Raw genomic sequence first — 9,898 nt, 5'->3', positions numbered from 1 at the left:
CTGTGCTAAGGTAATGGTTACCTTTGACACAGGTTTCTTTTCCAGATCTTGTCACAAAACATCTCCGGTCCTCTATGCAAGCCTTGCTGGAACGGGAGCCTTGAGATGTCTGAAGTTTGTATTTATTGTATAATGAGGAGAACAATGTGCTAAGGTGTAGGGAGCGTACCACTGTTTGATTACGCATGACATATTCATGTTGCCGATGGTGATCTACCTCAAGTCAGTGGCAATCTATAGCCCGTGTTTTATGTTGTATCGCCTGCTTTAATTACTAGAATGCTTTACTTTTCCAATGCTAGTATTTGAACTGTCCATCGTGACAGGTTTAATTTTTCAAAATGTTTTCATTTAAATATTTTCATACAAATAGTTTTCGTCACGATATGGCTGAGATATAGCCGATGTGACGTTAAATTTTAATCAACTCACTCGCTCATGTTTCCGAAACTCTGACTAAGGAAAGAGAATCTTTTTATTTGCACTTAGGTACTCCACACTAATTGTATATAATTTGTTCGCGTGATGCTTAACGCCACACCTAGTCATGTTCCAGCTACATCTGTAAATAGGTGAGTTGAGATGAGTTGGGCTGTACGTCTCATGGGAATATTTCACCGTATATTGAGGAGATCAAATCAGCATTCATAAAGATTTTAAGTACAAAGTCCAAACGAGTTTGATTTTAAAACACATATATTCCGAACATTGTTCTGTAAAAATCTCATAACACTGAACTCGAAGGAAAGCAAGTCATTGTTCACGTAAATACGATTATACGCCCACACAGCAGAATGTACGTCAGTCGAGTTATATTCGTCAAAAAATAGTTTAATTCCACACTGTACTTCAACTTTTAATATTAAACATCACTGAGAACGTACCTGTCTGTTCCTCCATTATCGTTTATCAATGCCATCAACACGCATACCCGAGTGCAGACATTATTATTGCGTTGTTATTATCCCGTTAGTCGCTTCTTGCGACAAAGTGTTAACAGAAGCGACCTTAGGCAGAAAGCGCATGGGAAGTCTAATGCAAGAGCTCAAGAATAAATCTCTTTGCTTGCGCGTAAAGTAGTGTTGTATATTTTGTGTCACAATCACTTGTGTGAAGTCACATCAGTCCTCACTGGTGAAGAAGTGTTTTGTATGGTTCAATATATTGTAGCCATAATGTCATTTAATTGTATTGAGGTAGATATTGTACACGAGTGAGTGAGTTATAATGTAAGGTCACAAACTAGGATCCATCTCCAACATTTTACCCCTAACAACGCGTTGTAGATCACTTACAACTGAAAGTAGATCACCATATTAGTTACCATAGGCACTTTAACATTTTAGTCCAGCATAGACATTCCTACCCCATTCCTTCCAGTGTTGGCGATTCTGTGGAAATTTACGATTAAACACACAATTTGTTACAAAGATCTTTAAATGACTTTGAATTATCTTAAACCAAAACAACCTTTCAAGGACACAGTCACTAACAAGCAAAGTTGTTTAATCAATAAGAGTTTAGTTTAAGAAATTATAACTCCCTGCTTATTACAATACGAATGAAAATATATAATTTCTTTTTTTTACAAAAGAGAACAAAGTAGGAATTAAAGGAGGCTTAACGTTAATAAAAAGTGTCGTTACTGTTTTGACATAGTAGTAATTCCCCTTTGTGATGAACTCGAACAAAAACTCCACCCATTAACAGTGCATACAGTTCAAATTTCAAGACAACATGGTTGAATTTACTTTGGAGGATAATCTTATAGAATTCTTTCACAAATACCAAACTGCTACAATATAGATACTTACCGAACTACGTCCATCTGGCTCACGAATATGTCGAACAATGAATCCTTCGGCCGGGTCCTTTGCTTGCACTTCTAAGAACAGACAGGTTAATGTTGCTAAGCTGTATTCAACACTTAAGCATTTACATTGCTCAGTGCATTTTTCTTGGCATAATCTGATGCCAATGTTCTTCAAAGACAAAAGAACATCCCGGCAACCAGACAATCTGAAAGTCACGAAGGTGGTCAATGCAAGGAAGAGGATCGTGAAACCGCCTTGTAGGAACATTCTCATTTCTAAGAATGAAGGGCTGAGCAAATATCTCACAGCTTGTGGCGGCGTCTGTTAACGTTCAAAGAGTATTTAGTCCGAGACGGCTATCATTTGGGATCAGAAACTACGAAAGTGGAACATCACGCGATTGGCTGATAAGGTCCCGTTAAGATATCAGTTGAGGAATGTTTCAATAAGCAATGCTAAGGATGTACGAGGTATGGGAAACAGACGGCTGAATATGCTGTGTATATCTTTGCTGATTTCTTAAGTGAGCGGGTGACAGAATGGACTAATGTTAAGTGCAACATGCCGCAACATTTTGGGCGTGGTAAAGTATTGTGCTATTTTATGTACTCTGAAATCGATAAAATAATCAAGTCAGTCATGTAGAACTACGTGCCCGTAACTGTTTCATCACAAGGGATACAGAATGATCCGTAAGGAGTAGGGGGTGGGAGAAAGAGTTTACCTGTTAGTACAAGAAACATTCAGCTGCTGATATAATCAGACAGCGGGTTATGGCCATCTCAGATCCAAAGATTTCATGACAGCGGTTATTAAGAACCCATATATTTTAACGAAAGTCCAGTTTAGTCGGGGATGAATTTACTACCTGTAGTTTGTATAATAGTATATTACAGAACACGATGACAGCGATCGTAACTTATCGGGTCTGGACCAGACAATCCAGAGATGATATGCGTGCCGACCTCCCTATTATATCTCCTCTCGTGGGAATATTAAGCTGATAATCTGATAATTCGCTATGACCTGGCGTACCACGATAACAGCTCATTAGTTTTATCTGTTTACTGTGAATAATGAAAACTGCAAATCGTTCACCTCCTACAGTGGTCTCATGACAGCTGTAATATTGATGAAATCAGATGGTTATTCGGACTCTGCAATAATGTATGTGTGAACATGAACGGTGGGGAATGTCTAAGTGTGTCATCTCACACTTTACGTGGTATTAACTTCTGTTTAGTCGTATAGAGACCAAGTTCACACTGTTACAGTTAAGAATTGACCGTGACAAACTAAGAAATCTCCTTGTGAACCAGCAAAACAGAACAAAGACAAGCCATAAACGTTCAAATTAAGTATTATTATGCAACGAGAGCAAGGTATACAAAATCACAAGTCAGTTTCACAATACAGATTTCAGGTACAATTCAAGAGAGACAAAATCTAAGGCAATGGGTCACAAAAATATATTTAGTAGCAAACTCACCAAAGTCTTGGTGTGAGAGAGAATCAACCATGCAGAATGCAAACAGACAGCAGATAATGTAGGTCAGGCGTTGACGGGTTTTGATGATCAAGCGTGGCAGTGATGTATAAATTCCGGAAAACCAGAATCCTAAAAGTGTTGACCAGCTATTAAAATGAAATGTGACCATCATATTTAATATTCAAAACACTAAATGTTGTGACCAAATAATAATTATTACTGAATTAATAACAAAATGTACAGAAACTTCACACTCGTAACAACACTCAAACTCAAGTCCACTATAACACAAACGCACTATTCTAAATTTATATACATGTTGTAACATTGCAAATATTTATTATGAGATGTTTGTTTGTTTGTTTAACGCCTTACTCACCACTATTTCAGCTAGATGGCCGGTAAATAATCGAGTCTGGACCAGGCAACCCAGTGATTAACAGCTTGAGCATCGATCCACGCAGTTTAGTCAACCATCAGTGACAGTGCATTAGTAACACAAAACAAATACACTTGTAACAAATACACATTAGTAATGTGGTGGATTAGAAGACTGATAACTTTAAATGTTACCTAAGAACAGATAATTATGTCAGTAACATAATAAGGTTTTATTGATATATGCACATGCCTTGTGAAGGCACAGATGTTACATACGGATATATATATACACCTGGAAATTAATCAAGCAACACCCCAATTTTTTCTATTGGAGCAACTTTGAAGTGTTCTGACAATCAAAATATGCCGGGTTGATATAGTTTGACACTTTTTTATTCAACAGACGATCTCTGACAAACAACTTAAAGGGAAAAAGTATCAAGACTTTGCTTTATTGCAACGAAATCCAAATTCTTAAAACTGTCTTAAATTCATGAAAAAATGGACACAATTTACTATTCATCCACAGACGTTGTTGTCAGGTGTATTAACACAAATGTCACATGGAAAGAAAGAACAGTCATCTGAGAGTCTGCACACCGACTTTCATCAATATCTAGTGTGTCCTCCCTGCGCACGCACCACCGATTCCAGACGCCTCCTCATTCCTTGGATGAGTCTCCGGATCTGATTCTGGGGGATCCTGTTCCACTCCTCATGCAGGGCAGCCGTCAATTCGTTGAGATTATGGACTGGTGGGTCTCTCTGCCTCACACGACGGCCAATAAAGTCCCACAAATGTTCAATGGGGTTGAGGTCAGGGCTCATGGCAGGCCATGGAATTCTGTCAATTGCATTTTGCCGCAAAAAATCATTTACAGCATGCGCCCTGTGAGGTCTAGCATTGTCGTCCATAAATATGGGTCTCGTTGCCAGAGGATGGTTCTCAAAATGAGGTACCACAGCCCTGTCAAGAACCTCCTGTTGGTAACGAACACCGTTAAGGTTGCCACGGATGGTAATGATATCCAACTTGCAGTTCATGGAAATGCACCCCCATACCATAACGGAACCTCCCCCAAAGGCCACAGTCTCCTGGATGTTCCGTGGAGCCATTGCTGTGTTCCTCTGCCTCCAGACCCGAGTACGACCGTCCACCATGTGCAGCAAGAACCGGCTCTCATCTGAGAAATGGACCTTCCTCCAAGAGGCAATGTTCCAGTGCAAACGGTCATTACACCAGGCCAGTCGGGCTGCCTTATGGGCTGGAGACAGTCTGGGTCGCTTGATTGGCCTCCTTGCCCGGTATCCTGCAGCTTTCAGACGATTCCGAACAGTCCTGTTCGAGATGGGTCTCCCTGGAAGCCACTCCTGTCTCAACCGAGAGCTCGAGTCGAAGGACCTGCGCCGTACAAGTCTCAGTAAAGCTCTGTCCTCCCGGACTGTGGTCTTCCTGGGTCTTCCTGGTCTAGGCAGGTCTTTAACTTCATTAGTGGCCCGGTATTTTTTCAAAAGTTTTGAAATTATGGAATGATGTCGTCCGATTTGAGTCCCGATTTGTCTTAGAGACATACCAGCATTCCTCATGCCGATTATTTGCCAACGAGTGGCCTCTGATAATTTCCTACGTGCCATGACATTGAAATGAATGAAAAACCGAATGCAATCGACAACCTGCGCTTGTAAACACCCCAGGGAAAAAGTGCATTTTTCGAAAGTTGAGGTTAAAGCAATGCACGTGCGCTGTGCAAGCTTCACGCGCGTCATATCAACCCATGAAAAGCTCATGCTGTATGTCAATACATCAAAATTGAATAATCAATCATCAAAATTACTTCGTTAAACTTTGTTAAGTTTTTATGTGTCTTTGAATTTGGTGTTGCTTAATTAATTTCCATATGTATATATATATATCACGTACGTGATTTTCATTAAAAAGATGTAAGGGTTGGTTAGTGTTATTTTAATCAACCATTCAAGCTCTTTTCCTCACCAACTAAATTGGAACACTTTGTGTCACCTAGATCATCGAGTGTTACATTAGAGTGATTTCTTACCATTGTTTATATAATGTTCGCAAACAGTTTCCAATTGTTTTTCTGTTAATGTCTCAGGGATGAACTTTAAACCTATAAAATTTATGTTTCTTTATGTCACCCACATATACGTAAATAGAACAAACGTGATCCTGATGTTTTTTATCCCAACTGATTTTGATTCCCTTCACGATCTCAGACTCATCAAACCTTGACTGACCAAGGTAGACTTGGATGGCCAGCGTGAAATTCTCCGTTAGACTTTCCATGACAGCACCCACACCGTTGAATTCAGTCACCAACTGCAATACCGGTTTACATGATAGCATATACGAGACTGGTTTGGTGATTACACTGCGCCTCTGTGGTGGGACGTAAGCTACGAGCAGGGTTCCGTTGTTTACGACTTTGTTCTTGTTCTTTGTTCTTTGTTCTTGTGGTCTTTGTTCTCCATGAAAACGTATAGAGAACTTATAATTAGTGTTATGTTGAGAAGCCAGTTGATTCGAGATGGTGTCATCATCCACCTGTTGTCGTCAGTGAGTAATAGATTCAACATTCGTTCTTTCAAAGTCTTCTATATCGAATAATTTACCACCGAAAGATGGGTATATTCTCCATTCATGCTCATCGTTGTGAACTATATCATATCTTTTGCTTCTGATAGATCTTGATGTATCTAGGTTAAAAGTACTACCAGATCCACCGACGACGGGGACTTCAACGCGTTTGTAAATGTTGTTTATAAGCTTAAAAGCATACATTTTACCATCTATCCCTGTGTCATCCCACCCTCTAGTATCACCTAGGTCAGTAGTATACACAATGGTTGTTCTGGCTCAACCTATATAATCCATAATATAATAACCTATCCTTCCCTCACCCATCTTAATTTATAAACCACATAACAGGGCCACTTTTCATCTTCCATGTAAAAATTTATGATTAGTGATAAAAAGGCACTATGAGTGGTTCTGGACCAAACCATATAAATCATGATATATAAGATCAATTTAAAATATTGACCTCAGCGAAACAGTTTAACATGTATCTTCTATTATGCCTATGGTTCTTGTAATAAATGTTTTTCGGGCTTGTTGTATCCCTGGTTATATATAATTCTTTTTTTCTCGTCCTCTTTGATTGCAGAACTTTTTTTAATCTCTGACCTAATATCTTCTTTCATTTTATTGTATTTTTTAGTTCACTTAGTATTAAACGAAACTCTTCATCTGGGATTTTATTATCATTGAGTGCGGTGGAAATATGGTCTTCTATCGTGTTTAACTTTGCCTCAGCAAGGATTCTAATTTCATCGTGTTTCTTTGCTTTATGATTCAATTTGCAGGATACAAATTTAAACACCGTCCCAGCTGTTCCTGTAACTACAGCTGCTAATTCAAGACCTAACACCACAGGTGCGGCTACGATTGTTGACAACAACCCAACTCCTACTGATCCTAATCCCACACTAGTTGTCATTAGTGTGGTATCAGCACCATCTATATAGTTTAAAGCTCTGTTGTATTTTTGATGTAGTGATGCTGGAATATCACGCTCTTGTTCTAGTTGTTTTGTTTCACATAGCTGTTTCAGTCGAAACCCCTCTACACTCCCCTTTACATTTCCTTCTTCATCTAGGGCTGGATACAGCCCCATTCTGTGTGACTATAACATATAAAATATATTATTTTTAATTATCCATCATTTCATTTTTGATTGATACATTTGAGACTTATAAGGTTTAGATTATCGTATAGGTAAATTGGTGAAATATTAATAGGTATGTTCTTGTCTATAATACGAACCCCATCGGGACTTGGTGATGGTTCATAACCTTGCCTTATTATGATTCGACAACGTTTATTCTCATGCCTTTTAAACCAAATTATTCTCTGTCAATCTGAAAGTATTCTTGGCTCGGAAAACTCTGCAAGATATACGTCTATAATTAATGTGATGTTTGGTTTCATACCATAATTTGAATCTGAAAAAAATCACGTTGGTAATCGTAAATTCTACGAATAACTGGGATTCAAGCTGACTGGAGCTAACATGTTACCCGTGTGACCTGGTATTCGTAATACTTGTATCGTATTATCTTTTAAGGGATTAAAGGAAGTGAGAAGGATACCGTTATTAGTAATTTTGGAAACGAAATCATTTTGATTAAAATAGATGTAAGGGTTGGTTAGAGTTATTTTAAATAACCATTCAAGCTCTGCAAAATCTGCTAGTGGCATTCGTTCATATGCGTCGTCTTTGATGTATAGAAGGTATTGGGTGTCTTCTTCACCAGGTGAATTGAAATCCTTTGTGTCACCTAGATCACCGAGTGTTACATTGGAGTGATTGCTTACCATTATTTATATAACTGTTAGAAAATAGTTTAAAATTGTTTTTCTGATAATGTCACAGGGGTCATTTTCAAACCAATAAAACTTAAGTGTTCATATACACAAATAGCGGCTACAGATATATTGTCTTCCAAATTAACTTGTACACCTTGTATGCGTGTTCGTGCTTCATGCATCGCCTGAATAAAAATGGAGCAAACCGGATTCTCGTCTTTTTACCCCAAGTGAGAGTGAGTCCATTCATGAGTTTCACAGGTTCAGTTCTTGATTCACCTAGGTAGACTTGGATAGCCATTGTTGAATTCTCCGGAAGTTTGTTCAGAAGGGTGGACACACTGTCAAATTCACTTACCAACTGCAATATCGAGGCGTTCTCTCTGGTATTACTCGTTAGCATGTGGGCTGCCATAGTCGATACAGGTTAGATGATTACATTGCGCCTATTTAATGGGACGTAAGCTGCAAGCAGGGTCCTGTTATTTACGACTTTGTTTACACAGTGGTCTTTACTTTCTATGAAAACGTATGGTGAACTTAGTGTTATGTTGAGAAACCAATCGATTCGAGATGGTAACAACACCCACTTATTGTTGTCAGTAAGCACGAGATAGTACGGTTTGTTTTCTACAACATTCGTTCTTTCAAAGTCTTCTATATAGAATAATTTACCAGTGAAAGATGGGTATATTCTCCATTCATCCTCGTCATTGCGAACTATATCATATCGTGTGTTGCTGATAGATCTTGATGTATCTAAGTTAAAGGTACTACCTGAATCACCACTGACGGTGGGAACTTCAACGCGTTTGTAAATACTGTTCATAAGCTTAAAAGCGTACATTTTACCATCTATTCCTGTGTCACCAAACCCTCTAGTGAGTGAGTGAGTGAGTGAGTGAGTGAGTGAGTTAATATTTAACGTCACATCGGCAATATTGCAGCCATATCGTGACGAGAACACACATGACAAAAAAGAATATATATGCATATTATGAAGACCCTGTCTACAAAGGACAGTACAACCACTAGACTATCACAGTTAGTATTAAAACTAGCGTGGAAAAATTATAGTATGACTATTTGGACAGTACAATATAAAACCAGGCCATGGATCGCCAACAACAGAGGGTAGATCACCATACCAGGGACCATTGGGACTTACAGTACCTCTGCTACCTGCATGGTCCCTGGCTGGATTTACACCATCCCCTCAGCTGTTGGCGACTGTATGCAAGATTAGCCACAAATTAAAATGACACATATTCTACGATTAAAAAAGTGGAAGATTAAATCTGACTTAAATCGTTTTGGGACTTACGTACCCTCTCAGGAGGACAATAATTTTACGGTACTTCAACCCCCTTAGAGGATACAGCCACTAAAAATCTTAGCTGCTAATTCAACTTCCAATCATAAAATACTTATTTATTTACATGTCAGGCAATAAATTCAATTCTTTTAAAAATGCAATAACTAAATGAGAACTTACGTTACTAAAAATGTCCTTCATAGTTCTTGATTTAAAATAATTGTCCCTTGTGATGGAATATTCAACACAGTCAAGCAAGACATGCTTGACCGTGTTTATTTCATCACAAGGGATGCAGAACGGAGGATCCCCGCCTAGTGTGGCCAATACGACATCGTCGTATAATGACCTCTTCAAATATGGACCGACATCCCAAGTAGGTGTAACCAACAAATGGTTTTATTGCATGTAATTTATTGATACCTACTTGGGTGTCCCACTTCTTCTGCATCAGATCACGGATGTAAGATCTAATGGTGGCTTTATAATCACTGTAAGGAATAAGAAGTGGT

Source organism: Haliotis asinina, chromosome 11 (assembly GCF_037392515.1).
Source record: "Haliotis asinina isolate JCU_RB_2024 chromosome 11, JCU_Hal_asi_v2, whole genome shotgun sequence".
Classification (NCBI taxonomy): Eukaryota; Metazoa; Mollusca; class Gastropoda; order Lepetellida; family Haliotidae; genus Haliotis; species Haliotis asinina.
This window is presented reverse-complemented; position numbering follows the sequence as displayed.